The 24819-nt window shown below is 43.2% G+C and overlaps 1 pseudogene; it reads left to right on the forward strand.

The window, feature by feature from the left end:
- Positions 1-23603, forward strand: part of LOC118583864 — a 30077-nt pseudogene extending 6474 nt beyond the window's left edge.
- Positions 23604-24819: the final 1216 nt, after the last annotated feature.

Genomic DNA, 24819 nt, shown 5'->3' on the forward strand with positions numbered 1-24819 from the left:
ATGTTAGTATACATGAGTGACCCCAAAAATTCAACCAAGGAACTGATACAGCTAATAAAAACCTTCAGCAACATTGCAGGATACAAGATCAACTGAAACAAATCAGTAGCCCTCCTTTATACAATAGACAAACAGGCTGAGAAGGAAATCAGAGATACATCACCCTTTACAATAGCCACAAATGATATAAAATACCTTGGGGTTACTCTAACTAAGCATGTGAAGGACCTATATGACAAGAATTTTAAATCACTGAAAAAAGAAATTGAAGAAGATGTCAGAAAATGGAAAGATCTCCCATGCTCATAGATAGGCAGGATTAACATAGTAAAAATGACGATCTTACCAAAAGCAATCTACAGATTAAGCGCAATCCCCATCAAATTACCAACACAATTCTTCACAGATCTGGAAAGAATAATACTCAACTTCATATGGAAAAACAAAAAACCCAGGATAGCCAAAAGAATCCTGTACAATAAAACAACCTCTGGCGGCATCACAATCCCTGACCTCAAGCTCTACTATAGAGCTAACTGTCATAAAAACCAGCTTGGTACTGGCATACAAACCGACATATGGACCAATGGAATCGAATTGAAGACCCTGACATTAACCCACACACCTATGAACATATAATTTTTGACAAAGAAGCCAAAAATGTACAATGGAAAAAAGAAAGCATCTTCAACAAATGGTGCTGGCATAACTGGATGTCAACGTGTAGAAGCCTGCAAATAGATCCATATCTGTCACCGTGCACAAACCTTAAATCCAAGTGGATCAAAGACCTCAACATAAATCCAGCTATTCTGAACCTGATAGTAGAGAAAGTAGGAAGTACTCTTGAACGCATTGGCACCAGAGATCACTTTCTAAATATAACACCAGTAGCACAGACACTGAGAGAAACAATCAATCAATGGGACCTGTTGAAACTGAGAAACTTTTGTAGAGCAAAGGACACGGTCAACAAGACAAAGCAACAGCCTACAGAATGGGAAAAGGTCTTCACCAACCCCACATCTGACAGAGGGCTGATATCCAGAATATATAAAGAACTCAAGAAATTAGACATCAAAATGCCCAACAGTCCCATTAAGAAATGGGCTATAGAACTAAACAGAGAATTCTCCACAGAGGAAGTTCAAATGGCTGAAAGACATTTAAGGAATTGCTCAACATCCCTAATTATCTGGGAAATGCAAATCAAAATGACTCTGAGATACCACCTTACACCTGTCAGAGTGGCTAAGATCAAAAGCACAGGAGACAGCTTATGCTGGAGAGGATATGGAGCAATGGGAACTCTCCTCCACTGCTGGTGGTAATGCAAGCTTGTACAGCCACTTTGGAAATCAATATGGTGCTTCTTTGGAAAATTGGGAATCCATCTCCCCCCAGACCCAGCTATAGCACTCTTGGGCATATACCCAAGGAATGCTCAATCATACCACAAGGGCATTTGCTCAGCTATGTTCATATCAGCTTTGTTTGTAATAGCCAGAACCTGCAAACAACCCAGATGCCGTTCAACTGAAGAATGGATAAAGAAAATATGGTACATATACACAATGGAGTACTACTCAGCAGAGAAAAACAATGACATCATGAGGTTTGCAGGCAAATGGATGGATCTAGAAAAAATCATCCTGAGTGAGGTAACCCAGACTCAGAAGGACAAACATGGTATGTACTCACTCATAGGAGGATACTAGATGTAAAACAAAGATGACTAGACTGCTACACAACTCCAGGGAGGCTACCTAGAAAACACAACCCTAGGAAAGACCCAGGGATCACCCAATGACAGAGAAATGGATAAGATCTACATGAACAACCTGGACGACAGTGGGAGTAATGAAGGGCAAGATTTGAGGGAAAGAAATCTTAGGGGAGCAGGAGATCCCAGCTGGATCAAAAACAGAAAGGGAGAATGAGTAATAACAGACCATGATAAATGAAGATCACATGAGAACAGGAATAGGCAGAGTGCTGGAGAGGTCCCCAAAAATCCACAATGATACATCCTCTGTACACTGCTGGCAATGGTCGAGAGAAAGCCTGATCTGACCTAGTCTGGTGATCAGATGGCTAAACACCCTAATGGTGGTGTTGGAATTCTCGTCCATTAACTGATGGAAGTGGATGCAGAGATCCTCAGCCAGGCCCCAGGTGGAGCTCCAGGTGTCCAACTGTCGAGAAAGAGGAAGGTCTGCAAGAGCATGAATTATTGAATCCAAGATTGCAAAAAGCACAGGGACAAATAGCCAAACGAATGGAAGCACATGAATTATGAACCAAAGGCTGTGGAGCCCCCAGCTGGATCAGGCCCTCTGGATAAGTGAGACATTTGAATAGTTTCATCTGTTTGGGAGGCACCCAGTCTGTGGGACCAGGATCTGTCCTTAGTGCATGAGCTGGCTGTTTGAAACCTTGGGCTTACACAGGGACACTTTGCTCAGTCTAGAAGGAGGTGACAGGACCTGCCTGTACTGAATCCACCAGGATTAAATGAATCCCCAGGGGTGCCTTGATCCTGGAGGATATGGGAATGGAGGGGAGGGGCTGGGGGAAGGGTGGTGGTGGGTGCGGGAGGGGGGAGTACACGGGAACCCATGGCTGATATATAAAATTTAAAACACATAATAATAAAGAAAAAATTTAAAAAAAATAAAATAAAATAATAAAATTAAATTTTAAAAAAATGATCTAGAAAAATAACATAAGGTGAAAGAATGGAAGGCAGGGAGAGGTAAGGGGGGAAAATAAAGAGGAGAAAAGGGAGCATATGTCCAAGCATTAAATAGCTGGTGCAGTTAGGAGAACTTTCAAGAAGAGAGAACTTCACAAGCACAGACATCGGAGCGCAACTGTACACACACACACACACACACACACACACACACGCGCGTGCACACGCGCGCGAGATAGACAGACATAGACAGAAAGAGATAGAGAGATAAAAACAAAAGAATTTCCATGAAATCATCCAGTTCTATCACTCCTGGGATTTTACCTGAGGAAACATGTGGTAGTTTGAATGTAACTGGCCCCCACAATCTCATAGGGAGCGGCATTATTAGGAGGTGTGGCTTTGTTGGAGTGGGTGTGGCCTTGTTGGAGGAAGTGTGTCACTGCTGAGGCGGGCTTTGAGATTTTCTATGCTCAGAATACTGCCAAGTGTCTCAGTGGACTTCCTGTTGCCTACAAGATGTAGCACTCTCAGCTCCAGGAGCACATCGACATGCATGTTGTCATGCTCCCCACCATGATGACTGAGCCTCTGAAACTGTGAGCCACCCCGATTAAATGTTTTCTTTATAAGAGTTGCCATGATCATGGTGTCTCTTCACAGCAGCAGAAACCCTAAGACAACTCAGAACACTTCAGAGACCTCTGCATATCCATGTTTGTTGCCGCACAAATCAGAGTAGCCAAGTTGTGGAATGAGCATAGGTGTCAATCAACAGATGAATGCATTTACAAAAATGGTACCAACAACAAGGAACTCGCATTCTGCCATAAGAGAGAACGTTTCTCATTTGCAGGAAAGCTGATAGAATGAGAGAGCATAATAAGCAAAATAATATGGGCTCAGAAAGACGACTATGATATTTTTCCCATATGATGAATAAGTGTATATATGTGTGTGTGTGTGTGTGTGTGTGTGTGTGTGTGTGTGTGTGTACATATGCACAGATATGAAATAAAGACCCCTTGAGAAGGGAAAAGAGAATACTAATATAAAAAGAGAGGGGTGACAGGAGAGGGTATCAGGTTGTAAAAATTCAAACACTATGGCTTCATACAGCTTGGCAAACTCTGAAGCAATATTAAATTCCTCAGTATGGAAGTTTTATGTAGCCCCTTTTAAAAATCCACTAAAGTAACTAATCTGTAAATTCAACAGTTTGAATTTTCTGATATTATACTTTTAAATTTAAAATCCAAGAAACTGATTTCATGAGCAAATCATACATACACAACTTCCTTATGACAGTATCTTCACGTTAAAAAAAGAGTTAGGCTTATATACATTTCAATGCTCACCTTTCTGTCTCTAGATGGAAAATAATATTTCCATTCCTTCTGTTTTGTAGGAAATACTCCATCATTAAGAGTACACATTTCAGAGTTGCTCTTTGATCAATGAGCAATTAAGTGGGTTTAATACGTTGCAATGATCTACACATTAATTTGCCTGGGAGTGGAAAACAACAGCTTAACACAGGATTGAGCAAATCACTTTTGAGCAAATGTGCCCAATGCTAAACTGTTTCAGAATACAAATGAAAGGACATTCTAGCCACGTGGGCACTCACATTTCCTAATAAGCAGGTGACATCATAGAGATTACAGGACATAATGACACCACCCATAGACAAAACAAGTTCTAGGTCCTCTGAAGTTAGGACCTGACATGGCAACTACATTCTTTGCTTAATAAATCCAAGCCTCATTTAGATTATAAATGAATGTGTCTAGGTGATTGAATTATTTGAGTGGATTTAGTGGATAGCTTTTTACCACTTTAAAAAAAATTCTTAAATGCCCCCAATTTTGTATCAGGTGTTGTGGGATATTTATACACTGTCTGAAAATGTATTGCTGTGATTGGTGTAATAAAAAGCTGAATGGCCAATAGCTAGGCAGGAGTTTTAGACAGGATTTCCAGGAAAATAAAGAAGAGAAGAATCTAGGCACATGAAAGACGAGGAGACACAGAAGAAGCAGGATGAGCAGTATGTAACAGAACACAGAATGATAGAAATGGGTTCATTTAAGTTGTAAGAGCTAGTTAAAAACAAGCCTAAACTAAGGCCAAGTTTCCTAAACTAATAATAAGTCTCTGTGTTGTTGTTTGGGAGCTGGCTAGTAGGACAGAAAAAGACTCACCACTATTGGGGATTGTCATTTTTTTCTTTGCTGTGGCATGCCAGAATGTGATTTCTAAAACTCAGTAAGACCAATGAATAACAACATACCCTCCAGGAAACACCCTGAAGTCTTCTCTCCTGGAGCTACTTTAGGACAAGGTTGCCTGGCCCCCAAGAGACTTCTCCAAGTCAGCATGAAAACTCACCTCATTTATTTGCAAATGATGTCAGCCCCTCAGAAACTTTTACCAACCTTTGCACAAGCTTGCTGCTTTCTGGACCGTCTCAATGTTTTCATCATTCAACGTAGCAACCCATTCACTTCTCTCTTCTTTTCCTTTTCTTCCTTTTTATGAGACAGAGGCTCATCCCAGGCTGGCCTTGAATTCTCGGACAGCCAAGAATGGTTTTGAACATCTAGTGTATCTGTCTCTATCTCCTGAGGACCAGGATCACAGACTTGTGTCACCACACCCAGTAAACGGGCAGCATAGACTTTAGGTCTGGTTAAATTTAATGTGTGATTTTTCATTTGCAGCTCTCTTTTACAATAAAGTTAAAAAAAAATACAGATGGAGATAAGTAAATTAACATTGATGGAATTAATGCTTACACAAAACACAGGTAAGATTATTTTATCCTTAATGTCAAGTTAAGGGAAAAAATACATGAATTTTGAAAGGTGAAAATATCTAAATTTATTATAAGAAACTAAAGAATGATTGAACTGAAAACTGCATCGACAGAAAAAAGGTCAAATGATGTGTTTACTTCTATTCATAATTATAAATTCAGGACTCAATAACACACCATCTTTAACAATAAGATCACTTGTAAATCTAAAACATAAATGTACTTTTAGACATCTGAATGCACAGGGATTTTTCTAAAGCTTAAGTAACAACAACAAAAATATGTTTACATATTTGTCTGCATCATCCAGCACACCATGGCTGATTGCCTTTATTATTCAGTGAGGAGCGTTAGGGAATATAAACACTAGATCATCTCACAGGCAGCTGAACAGATGAAAACACTAGTCATCTCATACAGGATAAAAATACAAGGTCAAATCACATGCCGGAGCACTTCCTGTGGGGTGTGACAAAAGTACACTTCTGAGAACTTAGGAAGTTTTAATTGGAGCTTTTCTATAGACAATGGTGTTAATAGAAATACACAATTTCTATGAAAGTATACTGAGCAAAGACTTCAATTATAAAGATCGGCTGCCATAGGAATGAAATGGCTAAGGTAACCCTCCCACCCCCCACCCCCGGCAGTGGTTTGGACCCATCCCTGGTGCATGAGCTGGCTTTTTGGAGCCTAGTGCTCCAAAAAGTGGGACACTTCGTGCAGCCTTAGTGCAGGGAGAAGGGGCTTGGACCTGCCTCAACTGAAGGTACCAAGCTCTCCTGACTCCCCATGGGAGACCTTACCTTGGAGGAGGTGAGAATGGGGGATAGGTTGGGAGGGAAGTCTAGGGGGTCAGAGGAGAGAGGAGAGGGGAATCTGTGGTTGAATGTGAAATGAATAGAAAATCTCTTATTATTAATAATAATAATAATAATAATAATAATAACAATAACAATAATAATAATAGAATGAAATGCCTTTTTAATGTAGTATTGCAAAAAAATCCCTAGAAAATAGAGAGAAAATGAGAAACAAAATATAAATACAAGAAGATATGCATTTAAATGAATTGTTTTAACAATGAGCTCATCTCTTTGTTTTTGTTTTGTTTTATTAATATAATTTATTTATCCTATGTGTTTTTTACATCATGTATCTTGATCTCATTCAATACCCATCCCTTCACATCTACTCTCTGCCTCTGCACACACTCAAATAAAATAAAATTCAAGAGAAAAAAATGAAGAAAATAAAATGAAAAAATATTTTATATTTTAAAAAAAAGAAAGAAAAGAAAAAATAAATTAAATTAAGGGAAAGAATTAAAAATCTCATCATGGAAGCTGCAGTGCAACCCAACAAGTCACTTTGTATACTCCTTGGTCCAAACATCTCTACTTGCAAGTGTTCATTGAAAAGAGTCATTGGTCTGGTTCAAGGTCCCTGGTCTCCACTACACGTTCAATGCTGGGCCATAACTAGGACTCTTCCTGGAAATCCTGCTGGCACCTGGTATTGTGGAGATCCTGCAGCTTTGGGTGTGTGGGTCAGGTGCTTTCCTGTGCTCCAGCAGATCATAGAGGGGGTAGATGTTGGGAAAGGCCAAGTCATAACCCTAGGTCTGGGCCTGGGCAGCTATAGGGTTGGTCTGCCAGATGGGAAATGGGGACAGTTGTCCCATGCTCATGTTGGCTGGCTCACCAACACCAGTGCTAAGGCCTGTTCTCCTGAGTGTTGCAGCTGGTGGAGGTCAGGAACAGCTCTCCTGCTCTTATGATCCCAAGGCCAACCTTCCCACCTTCCCCAGGCCTTGGGGGCATATCTTTCCCCTGCCCTAATAATGGACGCACCCTAGCTCTTACAAAAGGGACCCTTCTGCTATGGTCATATGGTGAGGCAAGCTTGTTTATTCTGGATGGAAGTGTCTTAGTTCCTGTTGCTGAGACAAAATGCCCTAGGAGAAGCAACTTAAGGGAGAAAGGGCTTACTTTAGCCAACAATGCAGGTTAAAGTCCATTTTTGCAGGGAGTCAGGGCATCAGCAGCCAGTCACACCCATGGTCAAGAGCAGAGAGAGAATGGATGCATGCATGCCTGTGCTCAGTTTGCTGTTTTCTTATACAGTTTAGGAGCCAAATCCAGGGAACATCGCCTCTCACTTTGGGGCTGGGACATCCCACATCAATTAATGTATTCATGACAGTCTCCCAAGCCAACCAGACCTAGACAATCCCTCAGGGGACTCTCTTTCCAGGTTATTCTAGATTGTGTCAACTAAAGTTGACAATTAAAACTAATCGTCACAAGAAGCCACAAGATATCAGAGCTACAGGGAATTTCCTTTGCCGAAAACATCAAGCCATACTTTTGCTGAGGCTGCACACTCCACCTATTTGCTCAGGCCTGATTTCATGGCACCAAGAAGGGCAGTGCTAAACCAGAGTGCAAGGAGACAGGAGTGAGTAGGACAGAGGGTCCAGAGAAGCATTCCTATGAAGAATGGACTTGTTCTTAAGAATGGTTAACCTAGAGAAGAAAAGCCCCAAGAATAACAGCTGATCACCCCCTTATGTTGTCTGAAGGGCTATATTCTACAAAGTGAATTTGATTTATGCCTATATTTTAAAACAAAGATTATTATGGGATTATAGATACACATAAGAAGTATTCACAACTGAGTCTGGGGAGATGGCTCAGAAGGTAAGAAAACTTGTGAAGGCATGAGGACCTGAGTTCAAATCCCCAACACCCACATAAACATCCAGGGATAGTCATGCACTTTCCTGTAACCCCAGAGCTATGAGAGGAAGAGAGGGAAATATCACTAGCTTCCTGGGTGCCAACCTAGATCCAGGTTCAGTGAGAAAGTCTGTCTCAAAGGAATGAGATTAGGAGTGATAAAGTGGGACTTTCTATATCTTTCTCAAGTCTCCTTGTTTGACACAGGGGCATACACTCACATATGACACTCACATCTACCACACATGTACAACAGGGGTGAAAGGTAAAACAATTGTAATGAGTCAACCAGGTATCATGTGACTGTAAATGTTTCTTTAGTGGATGAATTAAACAATCAGATGCTTTTCTCTTGGATACTGCAAAGAGTGTCAAATGGGAAATTAGATAAATAAATTCTAGTGTCCTTCCTAGAGCTCTGATTAGTATAATCTATGCATTTAAAACTTTGGCCCATTTTGTAGACATAAATTTGACTTGGAGGAAAGCCATTAATAATCAAATCTGGTGATTTAAGTAGGCACTCAAGCTGACTCATGACAAAACAAAGATTTCATTGTTTGTTTGGTTTTTCTACAAGTGAAGTGAAACCTTAAAGCAATGAATTGATGTTTGCATATCGCTGTAAGTTGACTCTAAATAGGAGATAAAAAATGGATTTTGTTAGTCTTTTTGATGTGTGGTATTTTTCAAATTTAAGATAATTCTCACCATAGAGATGTTAAACATTTGAGAATTAAGATAAAAATGAACACACATAGCATTGTTCAGCTAACACAGCCACGGCTGTTATTTTGATTGTCAATTTCCCTTTTGCATGATGCTTTTCTGTATCATCACTTCATGCTGGCTGTTTGCTTTAGCCATCACACTCATTTATCAAATATTACAGAACCACACTCCCAGAGCCATACGGGGTGAGGTTCCTGAGAGTGTCTGTCTGAAACAGCTCCGTCATCTTACTGTGAAAGCTCGGTTTGTGTGTTTCTAGACTTTAAATTCTGTGCTTCATACATGGTACCCATCAATAGGAGCATTGAACTCCAAGCCCACAACACTGTAACTCAAGACATTGGATTCCATGCCTCACGCAGGCCTAGTGATGCATGCATGCAACCAGGGGAGCAGACAGCACATCCTCTTTATGTGAGAATTACACTCTTCTTTACAATAAAACCGCACCCCACCATGTGCATGTGTCATGTTTTCTTCATCTATTCATCTGTCGTCTGTTGATTTTCTGTCCTGGGGCGTCACTGAGTTTGCCCCTTAGTTGTAACCATCCCTGGGTGGCCTCTGTAGAGTTTCCTCGACATGAGATCATTTTATCTCCAGAGACAGTTTTCTTTCAATTTGGCCTTCTCTCAATTCTATCAATATAAACATCTGAATATTTGAAAGCAAATGGCTCTCAAAGGAGTGTGAACCGGAGGTCGCTGTCCTCTTCTCTCAAATCTGTACAAATCTGTCTTTGTACATCTTTCATCACAACATGTCATTTCCTTTCTATAGGCCACACTTGGGTGTTCATTTCCTTTCACTTTGTTCCTGATTTATCCAGAATGATGATAGTTATTAAAGGCTCCTATAATACCACAGGCTTAGCCATCACCCTTGTGCCCCAGAAGGCTACAGGCACAAGCCTGTGATTTACTTTGAGCTCATCGATCTGTTCAGGGGAGGCAGTGCAGTTGAAATTTAGAATTTTCCTTAGTGTGAAGATATTGGCCTCCAACAGCAGAATGTGCTAATCATTGAATAGTTATCATTCCTTTCATTGCCACCGAATTACTCAGTGTGGAAAGAAAGAGAAGTGTGTGACTGGGGGGTAGCTCCTAGAGAACTTATACTCAGAATGCATGAGGCTCCGAGTTCAGTTCCTAAAACGGAACAGGAAATGTCAGCATACCGAAGCACACACTTGTTTTTATTCAATGTCAGTAACTTCCAAGTCGGCTCTGGGCAAACCCACTCTCAGCATGCTAATTTGCAGACATCTCAGTGTGACTCTGGTTTCCCAGTCATTTTGATAATTAATATAGTTTTATTTGGATAACAATCTGCTTTGACGTCTTCACAACTTTGGCTTCTTTTGTGGACACTGCTGACAGGGGCCCTGTTCTGTTCTTGTACCTTCCCTGGCCCTGGGAGACCTGGCTCTAACTCCTGGATCTGTAGCAGGCTTTAGACCTCAGCCCTGTCTAAGCATCAGGCAGCCCGACTTAAGACATAAGTGCTCCGAGAGCTCCCAAGTTCAAAGCCACCAGACTCAAGCATGATGTTGCTACTGTTAGAAAGCAGAACTGAACTGGATTCTCTCAGCTCTGTCTCCCTCTGCCACTCTCTTTCCCCTCCCCTCGCCCCCCTCCCTTTCTCTCCCCTCCCCTCTGCCCCTCCCTCTCCCTTTCTTCCCCCCCTCCATTCCCCTCCCTCTCCCTTTCTCTCTCCCTCTTCATCTCCCCCTCCCCTTTTCCTTCCCTCACCTATCACCCCCTCTCCCTTTCTCTCTCCCTCTCCATTCCCCTCCCTCTCCCTTTCTCTCTCCCCCTCCATTCCCCCTCCCTCTCCCTCTCTCCACCCCTCTTTTTGTCAAGCTAGCTGTGCCACTAAGCTCCATCCCAGGCTTCTTCTTTGCCTCTCACAGGGACAGAGCAGGAGCACAGGCTGGGTAGATCAGCAAACGTGCGGTTGAAGGTGGTGGTGAACACACAGCCCTTATCTACACAGTACTGACTAGTGAGAGCCTCTGACTCTCAGACAAGGAGCCACCCAAAGAGAGAGAAGTCCTGTTCTCACTCCCCACATCAGTGCCTCCTTCTCTTTTCCTTACTTGGTTCTCAATGGCTGCTCTAATACAGCACCATACATGTGTTGACTCAGCAAAAACCAGTATGGGTTCACAGTTTCTGAGGTCAGAAGTCCAGAGTGCACAGCTAAAGCCAGGGTGCTGATGCAGTTGTGTTCTACGTAGAAGCACCATGGAGGACTCTGGTCCTTGAGTCTTCCAGCTCCTGAAAAATGGCTCTATCCTTGGCCAGTGACCCTGATTCAGTAAGATGTAAGTGGCCATTGCCACATCCATGCCCCTCCTCATATAAAGACTGCATGCTGGGTTGCTCAGGGGGGCACCACGTAATCACTGTCTTTCCCTTCAATGCAGTCACATCTACACTGTGACTCTTGCTATGCTAGCCAACACATTCACAAGCTTTGTGAATGGGCACGGAAGTTTGGAGTCTGATAATTCTGCCTCACACTCTCATTTTTTAAATCAACAACCAATAGAGCAGTTTGAACTCTACTCCGGAGTCCCAGGCAGCTGGGATTTGTGCACCAATAATCAGCTCTCTCCAAATCAGCCATTGCAAGCTGGTCAGATGGCCATAGTGGGCACCGTCCAAGATGACACCAGGCGACCCTTGCCTCACCATGTCTTTGTGTGGCCTTCTCCCACACAAGTCCTGTGTGACCAATAGAATAAAGAACTGCCACTTCTCCCCTGGCCAGTGGGATGCTAGCTCTATGGGGTGCCCTGAGGACACTCCAGGAGCCTGATGAGAGACCCAGTGAAGAAGGAACTCAGTTTCACCAACACACATCCTTCTATGTACTCTGCCTTCCCTATCGTAACTATCACATTAAAAGTTACTCTTATGCATATCTGTTGTTTACTCTATGCTGTACTCCAAAGGCATCTAATTGGTTCTTGGAGACAGTGACCTTGTCTCTTTGTCAGGACATAATGGCCCTGGAGCATTTGATCTCTGGAGGTGCACAAACCTTACAATCTGCACACCAGCAGCCCCAGCTTCCACCCAATTCAGCCTCTTGGAAAAGGGCACCCAGCAGAAGAGATGAGGGAGGACCCAGTGGTTTGGGACCTCCCCCATTCCTTCCACACATCATTATGTGCTTTTTCTGATCCAGAAAATCAACTAAGAAAGATTGTGGAACCATTAGTTTACGATTTGCTTCTCCAAGTCAGAGAGGAACAGAATGGGTATTAACATACTGTGTGGGATAGCTCTTCATTGCATGAGGTGCTTTTGTTCTTGCATGATTGACCCTACACAGCAAAGGCTGTGCTTCTGGGCATGCAAACACATGCCCAATCATCCCAACGGAGGGATGCTATTGCCTCTGTTTGAAAACTGCTGGTAAAATTCCTAGGCTGAATGATACACTGTTCGGTCAGCAAATGACATGTACTGGATAGCACGCTAGGTAGACACGGAGGAAAATTCGACCAGCAAAGAAGACCCCCTTATGGAGCCTATAGTAAGTATGAAATTATGACACTTTCTCTCCTAGAATAATCCCAAACCTAGGGCACCAGAATTCACCAGCCAACACTCCACATTGTTCATCCCTATCAAGGGAAGAAAGCATTCTCTATCATTCACAATCTCAAACTCAATCTCAAATTCCCTGAAACTGTTAAATCAATATGCTTTTCAGGCTAGGACACACCCTGTGTACACATCTTCTAATTCCCTGAAAGTGGCTTTGCCGGATCCCTCAACCAGCAATGTCTTCATCGTGGAAGCATCTTTGCATTATTTATGCACAATACACACTTCTTCTGTGAGGTTATGAAGTCTTTGAACAAGCAGCACGCTGGTTTTCATTTGTCACCCAGTAGTTAAAAGATTCATATTTGTGTGTTCAGGAAGTTTCGTTACAGCCTTTAAGTTAGTAGTTACTTAAAAGACTAAAAGCCCATCCCTTCCATAGTAATCAAAATGGAAACAATCAGATTCCATTCCTGTTCTGGGAACAGTTGTGCGAAAATACAGAAATCCTCTCTGCTCCTACAGAACCAAGTGAGCTGACTGATACCTCAGTGAAACAGGAACTGAATCCAGAGAGCTCTGGATCGGAATCTGAGATCCCAAATTATCGTCCGTGTCAATATGCGAGTCTCTCTTTTGCTCTTCTGTACAGTGGAGTAAATACGGTGCACATTTCAGGCCTACTGGGAGGATGATAGGGAGACAGTGACTCAAATGCCCATGAGAGACTTACTAACACATAGCTTTTTTATTCACTCCACAGACATCTAACTGACAAGACGTCTCAAGTCAATGTTCAGTCTGTTACCAAGGAAAAGATTTTCATCTCAGTTCCTTTTCTTAAGGGCATAACAATTCTGTTAGAAATGAAAAGCTAGGGAAAGAATTGTTTTTAGATAAGTTAATTAGTAAAAACTTGTAAATGGTGAAATAATTGTGGAGAGACTTGCTAATTCTGTCATTTTTGTTTCTGTCTACACAGTGATAAACATTTCCTCTTTTTTATATGGTAGATGTTTAATTCAAATTTACAGCAGGTTTCTTTTGAGGAACTGTTACCCTCAGGGGTAGTGAAAGAGAGAGGGCTTGGGAGAGGGTAGGGTTTGCTTAGCAACACAGCTTTGCAAGCTTTCAGACAATTTCTAGGTACACACTTCATCACAGAGCTTCGCTCCCAACCCCAGCATCTCCTAAGGCATGAATCAGTGTGATCACGTGACTGTCACTACAGCTCCCAAGGGGTAAAAGCAGGAGAAGCATAGTTCAAGGTCAGTTTTCCTGGGACTCTTAGTGAGTTTGAAGATAGCCTGTGATATGTGGCAAGCTATCACAGACAAACAAACAAACAACCAAAAGGCCAGGAATTCAGCCTAAAATCATGATTCAAAATCAACTGTAATTTAAATTTCCTGCTTGAAACCTGAAATTAAAAAGGAAAATGTAATATATTTCATGTGCATATTTTGTCTTCACAAAAAAAATCTAGATTTTATTTATTTTACATTTTGAGTTTTAATTTGTTCTGGGGTGAGAAACATGAGTGCATCATTCATTCAGTTTTAGGGTATTACATCAAGCCACTTGTGGGATTAACCTGTCACCCAGTAGAAGTTGCCTTTCAAGTGGTGGTTTGGACTGAATGTGAAATTTTACATTGAAATTCCACAGTGAAGATTTTCAGTTTATGCCACCACCTGTCAGTCCAGACTAGTGCTGTTAATGCCCTTCAGGTGAGGAGTGGGGTTGATTAGCTCCCTGAACTACCTAGCTCTCATATTTGATAAGTCTGCTACCCACCCCAAGATTTACAGTACATCTCCTTTTCTGCAAGGATTTCTTCCTTCTGTGCCTTCTACATGTTTAATTATCATCTGATTGGACCGTGCATATATTTTACATATTTTTCTGTTTCTGTAATTTGAAGATTGTGTTGAAGAAATCACTCCAAGGCAGAAATATGAAAATAAATTCTGAAAGTAAAAGCAACCTTCCCCGGATTACAATTGTCATTTCTCTTGATTTAGGGAAAGAGCATCCATGATGCTTATTAAAGGCAGTGAGGAACACTTGCCCAAGGGCAGTACTAGAGTAGGGTTTGCAGAAGGGGACACTGTTGAGATTGTCTCTGACTAGAGAAGGAGAAGAAGGAATATGTAGACAGGGAACAAAGTGGGGGCCAGAGATGAAAAGTCACCAAGAGGAAGCAAAGGAGGGGTGACTTTGGCTGAACCAACTAACAGGCAGAGGGCGGCCATGAAGAACCCTTTCCTGAATGGAGGGTGGTGAGACATCTCGGGTGAAGGTTTCAAGTTAAAATGACTCATCAGTTTTCTTATTTGATCACATTCTGCAAGGAAAGATAAGGAGCCTGGAAGTTCAGATGGTCATTACTGTCAAACTTAGACAAGGAGAAAATCTTGGTCCCTCATTTTTCTCTTTCTGTTTTTACAGTTTCAAGATCATATTGATGCCATCACCCAAAGTAACCATTATTATCATGTCTACCATTATCACTTCAAAAACAATTTTCAACCTCAACTTGATACAAACCAGAGTCACCTGCAAATGGGGAATCTCAACTGAAGAATTGCCTAGATCAGATGGGCCTATGGCCACATCTGTGAAATAATTTTCTCATTTGCTCATTGATGTGGGGCAGCCCAGTCCACCATGGGCAGTGCCATCCCTAGGTAGGTAGGCCTGGGCTATATAAGAAAACAGCTAAACAGAATCCTGGAAGGAAGTTACTAAGCAGCATTTCCCATGGCCCAGTGTGGTGGCGGGGGCCACAGGTGGGAGGGAGGGCAGAAAGGACAGGAGTGCAAAGCCCAAGAATCCTTGGATTTGACTAATTTCCCATGAGTGAATCAGAGGACGCAGACTGCTGAGAGATTCGTCAGTCACAGAGCAGGGGCCTGAAGGACACTGAGGTCCAAACAAGATGGCACAATCTGTTGCAATGTTTCATCAAACAGAGAACAGGGCCAGAGGGCAGCCAAGTCCAAGGGACACATGGTTGCTGGTACCGGAACTTGAATGGGGCCAAGAGGTGAGAGACCATGGTCAAGAGGAGAGGAATCCTCACTTGGGGGAAATGACCAGAAGGGAGAGCTTACCAGTTATGACAGTGTTGAAGGTTCCAAAGATCCTAGCGTGTCTCAGGCTACCTGAAGGAAGAGAAAGCTCCAGGAGGGCTTCTGCCGTGTCATGTAGCACCAAGGTTATGATATGGCATGCAGGAGGCCCTGGCAGGTTGGGCCAAGGTGCCCCAGTGGGTGAGGGAGACATGCCATGCAGACTAAGCAGCGGGCTGCAGTGTGGAGAGGTGGAAAGTTACTCATGCTGTATCATAAGAGTTGTACAAAGTATGATATAATTACTTTTAATTATGCTTAAAAGTAAACCTATTAAATTACTTTAAAATGCGATGATCACATTGTAGGGATCATGAATATGTGCCAATGTGAAAATAAGAGAAACTCTTCTAATATTGAATATATAAGGAATTGGAATTTAAGACATAATTCCAGCAAAATTACAAATGACTTAAATAAAACATAAAACTAATAAATGTTGGACACATGAGATAATCCAGTGGGGAAAGGTGCTTGCCACGCAGGCTGAAAACCTGAGCCCCATTGCTGGACCCACATGCCGGAAAGAGAGAACTGACTCTCCAAAGTCATCTCCTGACCTCCACATGTGTACTATGGCATGCCAACACACACACACACACACACACACACACACACACACACACACACACACACACACACCCCAAATGCCTTAAATGGAGTGCAGATGTACATACTTCTGATCAATGACAGAGACTGATATATTCCACCGAAAGCAAGGGCTCTCTAAATAATCAGTTCATGAACTGTGAGAACAGACGGAAGAAATATCTTCATAACAAGGTGGCATAATGCTCTAGACTCTGATCTGAGATTAGAGAAGACCTGATACAATTTCCAGATTCTCCTGTCCCAGGACAACAGATTGCACCGTGGATACACAGTTAGAAATGGAAATAGAAACAGAATAACAATGAGCTAGTGAGCCAGGGAAAGGGGCACAAAACCACGAGCCACACAAGCCCCTGGACCGTCTCTAGGAAATTAACACAGCACACATCTCCAACTCTTTGGCTATTGGGGCTTTGTCCTCAAAGCTGTTCGCTTCACTTAGGCCCAGCTTTTCTCATGCTAGTTTTGATGCTGTCTTCTGCAGTTGGTTTTCCTGCCACAGCACAGGGTTTTTAATGTGTGCAACCCATCAACAAGTGAACCGTATTTATAGCTAGTTTACCCACATTCCTAAAGGTACGCATATCTCAGTTGTCAAAGTTTGGGATGCCTTTTCTTTGGATCATCTAAGCAAACTCCAGAAAGTACATTTGGCAGACAGAGCAGAAGCCTAGAAAGTGGGTAAGGAGTAGGCAGGATGTGCACATTTACACATTTGGTGACAGCGTTGAAAGGTGGGATTCAAAGTGGAGAAAAGAAAGTAATGAAGGAGGGGAGAAAGAAAGAGTGGCAGAGGTGTGAGGAAATGGTGGGAAGCAAAGGGTTGAGGGTACTTGCCCCTGCTTGTATAAAAAAGTGCAGAAAGGAACAGCTCAGTTGACAGGAAGCTGGTGCTCAATAGAGCATCCTAGAGCCCAGCAGCAGGTAGGCTGTCCTGGGAGCCAGACTATGGACAATGGACCTGAGGAGTGACTAAAACCCTCTTCTTGCTGCTCCTGCTTCTAAGAGATGCATGCATGCCTCCAGCTCCTCCAGGTCTTTCTGCACTAGCAGACGTTCTGGCCTCCTGATCATGGGAGACCTGCAGGGAACCGCTCTTCCTCCTCTGAAGAGCGCTGGCCCTTTCCAGCTCCACCACAGCCCTCTTGGCTTGCTTTATTCTCCCACATCCGTGGAGACCAATACCATTCTTCCTTAAAGAGCAGCTCCACTATAATGTGCCTTGCTAACAAAGCTGCAGGCTCCATGGATGCTAGCTTGTCTTTTTCTGGATTTCCCTCAGCACTGACACACAAATGGAGGTCAGTGTCTCACACTCTGGCACTAAAAGGATTAACATGTTGAAGAGTCAAGAATTCTCTGAAAGCCAGCCAAATTGAGTGCCTTTTTAAAATGAAAACTGAATGACTAACAAAAGCCCAGAGGAGGAGATGATCTGATGGTATCATTTAATGCTGCATTATCCACAATACAGTGTGATATACAAATGCATTTATTGAACTGCACATAATTATGTTATTACCTATTAATGGCTATGTGAGCACTTAATACAAGCTTCCTAATGGTGAGATGGCCACTGGCATGGCTCTCTGCAAAAACAAAAGCTGATGGGTAGGGTGGGTTGTCTGTAGTCAGAAGAGACTTCTACTAACAAAATCTAAGACAACATCAGAGGCCTCACACTACAGATTAACTTCTGGGTCAGAAAAGATCATTTTTAACAAAGATTTGGCTAACTTCTTTATTCTATGTGTCACTCATGTGACATTTTTAATAAATTATCATTATTTCCTGTTTTAATCATCATCTTTTTTAATCTTTTTTGTGGCTTCTCTTTGCCCCATTATCTTTAGAGGAAAAGTGACCCTGGGCAAGGATACCAAGCTCAAAGCATTTGGGAAGATTTTTCTTAAGTTTCAGCTGAGAAAGTACCTACAAAGTACCTATATGTTCTTGATAGCAAAGTATGTGTTTGTCTTCTTTCTCTGGAGTTTCTTTCACTGAAAGTGGAGTCGTTACCATAGGGCTCAAATCTGATATTTCTTATTCATTTAATCCTTTGTGAACAAGTATGGTTTCATCCCCCTAAGACCATAATTATATTTTTAAGTCCACAGACCACTTCAAAGTTCCTTAAGTACCAACCTCGTCAGTTTCTCTCTATTGCCTTCTCTCTCCTCTGTCTCTGTTTTTTCTGTATGTGTCTCTGTCTCTGTGTCCCCATCTCTGTCTCCCTCTCTCCCTCTCTATATATTTGTGTGTGTGTGTGTGTGTGTGTGTGTGTGTGTGTGCGTTTGTGTGTGTGTGTGTGTGTGTGTGTGTGTGTGTGTGTAGTTACACTCAAAGACCAGAGGAAGGCTGCCAAGTATACAGCAATCACTTTCTACCTCAGTCCCTTGAGACAGGTTTCTTGTTTAACCTACAGCCAGTCTTCCAGCCAGCAAGCATCAGAGCTCTTCCTGTCTCTGCACCCCAGCACTGAGGTTACAGACTCTGGAGACCGAGTCGGGCATTTTACAGGAGTCTGTGAATTTGAACTTGGGTCTTCATGCTTACACAGCAAGCGCTTTTGCTCACCACGCCATCTCCTCAGAGAGAATGTCAGTCCGTGATGAATATACACCATTACTGAATAGAAGTGAAATATCAACAGCCTTAGTTTTGACCACTTCCAAACCAGTGCAGGGAGAATAGAGGCTGAATGAGCAACACTTTTGAAGATGTACTGCAGTAGGGCAGACACTTGGAAGGGTGTTCAAAGGTTAAACAAAAAGACTCATATCTTACCCCCAAGAGCTTCACATTTCTAAAACTGGTTGACAATCACACACAAAGGAGAAGAACATTTTGTTGAGTTGAAAGACAAAGATGATCAAACGTTTCCTTTAGACTCTAGTTCAAAGCTTGATTGAGAGGTCTGGGTGGCCTCTCAACTGAAACTCAGAGGTAAAATATTTCCTTTAAACTTTTCTTTCATGCAGCAAAAAGGTTTCCAGGCAAATAAAACTTCAATAACACCAGTCCTCTTTTATTACTATACCTGTCTGATAACATTAAGTACAACATTTCTTTTTGAAAACAGAAATACTATCAACAAAGCCAAGAGACTTGATGAGTTTCTTGGCTTTCGCTTGGTATCAGCCACACAGAGGTCAGAACTCAGAGCTGTGGAGTGTGTGGACTCTGCTTCTGCTGTCCCTTTTGCTCTTGGGGGCTATGATAAACTTGTATCATATAAGTAGGGGACTCATTGCCTGCATTACATAAGAACTTCCAGACTTCCTTCCTTCATTCATTCATTCATTCATTCATTCATTCATCAATTCTCTTGCTCCCTCATATATATCGCATACTGAACTTTACACAAGGAGCTGTAGACTTACATTTTAAAGTAACAAGATGTTTTCATGTCTGCTGTATGTTTTTAATTACAATCCTACTCTATTGCACTGTATTTATTTTCTTGCACTGACCATGTAAAATGTATTTTTATGTTACATAAGCTATTTATCTAAAAGCCTACCTCTGTTTTTGATCTGCCTTTCAGATCTGTGAGAAGCTCAGGTTTTGCTCAGGGAATGTCATCTTTTCTTAGGTGGTCTGTGTGAGAATTTCCATGTACATTCCCAGGCCCATACACGATGACAAGGGACATTTCTTCCCTTCACCTTCTTTCTCTTCTGTTTACTCCCTGGTGGAGTTCTCTATACATCTGTGGCCCAGGAAATTGAACTGTAGTGAAATCTTGTATCCTCAATGCTTGGAGGGAATTTTCCCTGAGGATTCATCCATGAGCCAAAAAGGCTTACAAGTGATGCTGAATAAAGACCTCCTCCAGTACAGCTGGACTTCACAGCCGTCCCTCCTGCCACCATGATGACTTGGTGCCTTTTGTTTTCTTTGCAACCTGACAACTATGCCCTAGAGAGCAAGTTTTCCATCTTAAATTATTTCATTAATCTAACTAACTGTCAAACGAAAGTGTTAACATTGGTAGAGGCTAAGTTTAGCGTTCAATTTCTGCCCTTCACATGGGTATAACTATTCCATCCTCCATGGTACACTCCGAATGTACACCAAATGTGTTTGACAATGATGACCATTTTGCATAATAACACTGGAACCTACAATCACGTAACATGCCAAAGTGGTTGAAGGTTCTGGATGACTTGGCTTCTGGTGCTATAGTAAAACACTGAACTGACCAATAGCAACTCAGGGAAGAAAGGATTTGTCTTAGCTTTCACATTATGGCCCATCAACAAAGGAACCAAGAAAAGAAGTCAAGGCAGAAACTTCAAGTGGAAACCAGCAGAACTCTGATCATCGGCTTGCACACCTGCTTACTTATTCCACCCAGGACCACCTGCTCTGCATGGGTACCACACACAGTGGGCTGCGTCCCCCCCCCCCCCCCCGCCCATCAATCATCAATCAAGAAAATGCCCACTAGATGTGACTATCAGATGATGGAGGCAGTTTCTCATTTGAGGTCCCTCCAGCTGCAGCTCCCTCATGTCTTCTCCTCTCAAGTGGCTGCGGGGGAAAGAAGCTTACCTATTTTAGGACACAGATATTAGTAGAATGAAATACTCTCTGAGAGATCTGTCAAAGCCACGCATGTCTGTGCTGGAGCACGGCTGTGGGCTAAGAGTGACTGCTCTCCCCAGCACTCATGTCAGGGGGCTCACAACGGCCTGCGGTAGCTCCAGCTCTCAGGAAGGGTTTCCCGACGCTGCTGGCATCCACAAGCATCTCTACTCATGTGTGCATACCACCCACAGACATTTAAAAATCTTACAATAAAAACCTACATGGTTCTCATAAGTTAACCTTCTCTATGTACGGAAAAGGAATTTCCAAAACTTTATATATACACATGTTGTGTATGAAAGATCACCATAGTCTCTTCTGTGAAGTCCACCTCACATTCAGATTTTTTGAAAGCTGGGAATTTGGGTGCACAGCTAGTCCCGAATCCAAGCACAGCACGGGCAAAGAGAGGAAGAATGCAAGTCTCGTGCTAGTCCAGACTAGAAAAATTGGTAAATTAAAAATCAATCAATATATTTTAATGTAAATACTTGCCAAGAACTCCACCAGTAAGAATTTTTCTTAGTTTGCTGATGAAAAATAATTAGCAGAATTTTGAAGGAGGGTGAGTCTTTTTGTGGCAGTCTCATGACATCCTGGCTGCCGCAAACCAGCTATGTAGATAAGACTAGCTTTGAAATTCTGACCACATACATGTGCGCATGTGTGCTCACATATATGCATGCACACATACACACACATGCACACACACCCAGAGTTTTGGGGTGACAGATGTATACCATTCTTACAGTTTGCATCTCTGTGGCTGTAATAAAACACTGACCAAAAGCAACTTTGTAGCCAGAGTTTTCCTATGTCAGCAGCCACTTCCCAAATAGCCAGACTCAGAGAGTCTTACTATTAATTATAAATACTCAGCCAATAGCTCAGGCTTGTTACTAGCCAACTCTTACATTTATGTCAACCCACATTTCTTACCTATGCTTTGCCATGTGGCTGGGTATTTTCTCAGTATGGTGTGTCCATCTTGCTTCTCTCTGCATCTGCTGGCAATCCCCATCTCTGCCCTTCTTCTTCCCACCACTCTCGGTTTGGCTCTCCTGCATAACTTTATCCTGTTCAACTATTGGCAGTCAGCTTCTTTACTAAACCAATCACAGCATACTTTACACAGTGTACAGAAGGACTATTCCAGAAAGGGGTTTCTCTGGCTTACAATTACACGTTGTTACGATCCATTATCACAGGACATCAGAGCAAGAGCTTCAGGTGGGAACCGAGAGGCAGGAACTGAAGTAGAGACCACAGGAGAATGCTGCTTACTGGCTTGCTCCGCTGCTCTTATACATCCCAGGACCACTGCCCAGGGTGGCATCACCCACAGTGTGCTGGGTCCTCCCACATCAACCATCAATCAAGACAATGTCCACAGGCCAATCTCATGGAGACAATTCCTCAATTAACGCCCCCTCTTCCCACATGTCTCTAGTCTGTGTCAAGTTGGCAAAAACTAACCAGCACAGCCACCACAGTTGACACTAATGACACTTTTTAAAGGAAAGATTATTACTGTAACTATGTATATTGATTTATAAATAGAGCCACATTGTTTTGCAAATTGAATTTTGCCATGCATCTTTTATTTGGTAGGCTCAATATAGTAGACAGTCTTTATAGAAGTATGAAGAAACAATATGCCAAATTAAAAAACAAAACCTAGTTTGTACTAAACTGTATCTGGGTTGTGATATCCACTGCAGTAATGGAACAGTAATAAAGTGTCTGGGGAGGCCCAGGCCAGGGAGAAAGGTAGATTGGTGACTTAAGCTGACAGTTGCTCGATCAGGAACCAGATCGGCTCCCACTGATGAGGTTACTGAAGAGCTTGCTCAGGATGTCATCAGCACCATAGGTCAGACCTTTGAGTTGCACATGAAACAATATCTCAGGAATCCACCCAAGCTGGTCAGCCCCCATGACAGGCTGGCTGGCTTTGGTGGCTCAGCTTGGGATGAAGAGGAAGAAGAGCCACTTGGTATTACAAGGACTTCTCAGGGAAGGCCCCCTCTTGGTGGGTGGTAGACATGAGGCATCAGGAAGGGAGTGCTTGAGCACTCTGCCGACTGCCCAGATGCCCGGCCACTGGGGAGCCACACTGCTGCCAGGGCAGCATGCTGCAGGAGACCCTAAAGTCATAAACACATGCCGCTGCCTCCAGCACCCTGCCCTGGGAGAGAACTCTTCCTTGACCCCTCCTATGCCAACATCCAGAGTCTAGACAAGCCCCACCCCGATCCTTCCGTTAATGGCAGTGCACCTCGAGGCTTCTGACATGAAGCCCTTTGAAGATGTCCTTTGGGTGCCTCCACCTTCCCAGTCCATGCCCATGGCTGAGTGGCTCCGAGGGGAGTCCTAGTTCAGGGGAAAGCTGAGCAGGTGGGAGGCTGGGACACAGCTGCAGCTCAACAGTCACTTCTTGGTGTGAGAGAGCGCAACCACACCTGGCCAGTATGGGCTCACTGCCTGCAGGGTGAGCAGCCCAAGCTCCTGCCTCTGGTGGCCCCTGAACGTGTGGTTTGGACAAAGGATCGCTGCTGTGAGAGTTTCAGTCACCTCATCAGCTGCCACAGGGTCAATCACTTGCCCATCAGCTCTGCAGGCAGCAAATTGTGTCTATAGCAACCCATGGATTGGAAAGTGATTCTTTCCAGCCCTTCCTGGAGGCTGCCCTTCATCCCCTTCCACCATGTTCTCTAACTCATGGGACCTCTGTTCTGTGGGTCTGGTCTTGGGTGGGAGCTGGGAGCAGTATGGACACTGGGTTTAGTGCCTGAGAGAGAAGGTTTTAGTTAGGAGCCTATGGTAGCATCCTGCTTCTCCCCAAACCTCACCAAAGTACTAATTTACAGAGTGGTCCCTGCCTTGGCCTTGCCTGAGCCAACCTGATGCCTTTTCTCCCAAAGGGTGAGTTCTTATAATGGAAAATGCCCTGTGGTGATAGGTGCAGTGGAGCAATCATGCTTTGGGGGAAGGGAAATAATCATACCTCTAGTTTACCCTGGTCTTCAGGGAACCCCAGATCTTCCTTAACATACCCTACTCCTTATGCATCCCCTGAAAACTTTGTGCCTTTGACTATCTCCTAGGTCTGTAGATACTTTAGGCAGAGTTCTCAGGCCCTTCCTGGATAGGGACTGCTGCCACCACGGCTTCTGGAACCCTGTCATGCTCAGCACCCCTTCCTGTGCTTGGGAAGAGGGGGGCAGGAGTGGCAGCTTTCTCCTCTGTCTTTTGGTTGTGCAGCCCTTAAGAGATTGCCCCAAGCCTGATTTGGTGGCACATGCCTTTTATCCCAGCACTCAGGAGGCAGAGACAAGAGGATTTGTGAGGCTAGCCTGGGCTATAAGAGTCAATTCCAGAACAACCAGGGCTGTGTATAGAGACCCTGTCTCTAAAAACCAAAAAAGAGAGACAGAGAGACACTGGTCCTGGTGGCAGGGGAGGGAGGCGCAGGATTGGACCCCTGCCTTGCTCAGTGGCTTCTGGCTTTGGTCCCTTTCTTCCAAGGGTCTGTACATTTCTTAAGACCGCCCTTCCCCCTCCCATGTTTGCATGTGTGTAACAATCTACAGCCAAAGCCAAAGCATAGCCCTTCTTCCCGCATCCCCATCCAGTCTCCCTCTTTGGGATGGGTGTGTGACTGACTTGGGCTTCCGGTATGTGCATAGTTGACCTCACCCTGAGGTCAACTGAGACCGAAGCTGTAGACAACCCCCAATACTGTTTGTGGTCTGGAAATGACTCTTTTCTTCCTTTACATGCATACAGTTTAGGGCTGTGAATTTATTTTCCTGATTTTGCTTTCCATTGCTTACTTTGGAGCACAAAATGTTAATAATCAATTACATTTATACATCACCTTGTTGACCCTTCCAAATCTTTTTTTTTTTTTAAACAACTGTTGGGAGTTTAC

Source organism: Onychomys torridus, chromosome 5 (assembly GCF_903995425.1).
Source record: "Onychomys torridus chromosome 5, mOncTor1.1, whole genome shotgun sequence".
NCBI lineage: Eukaryota > Metazoa > Chordata > Mammalia > Rodentia > Cricetidae > Onychomys > Onychomys torridus.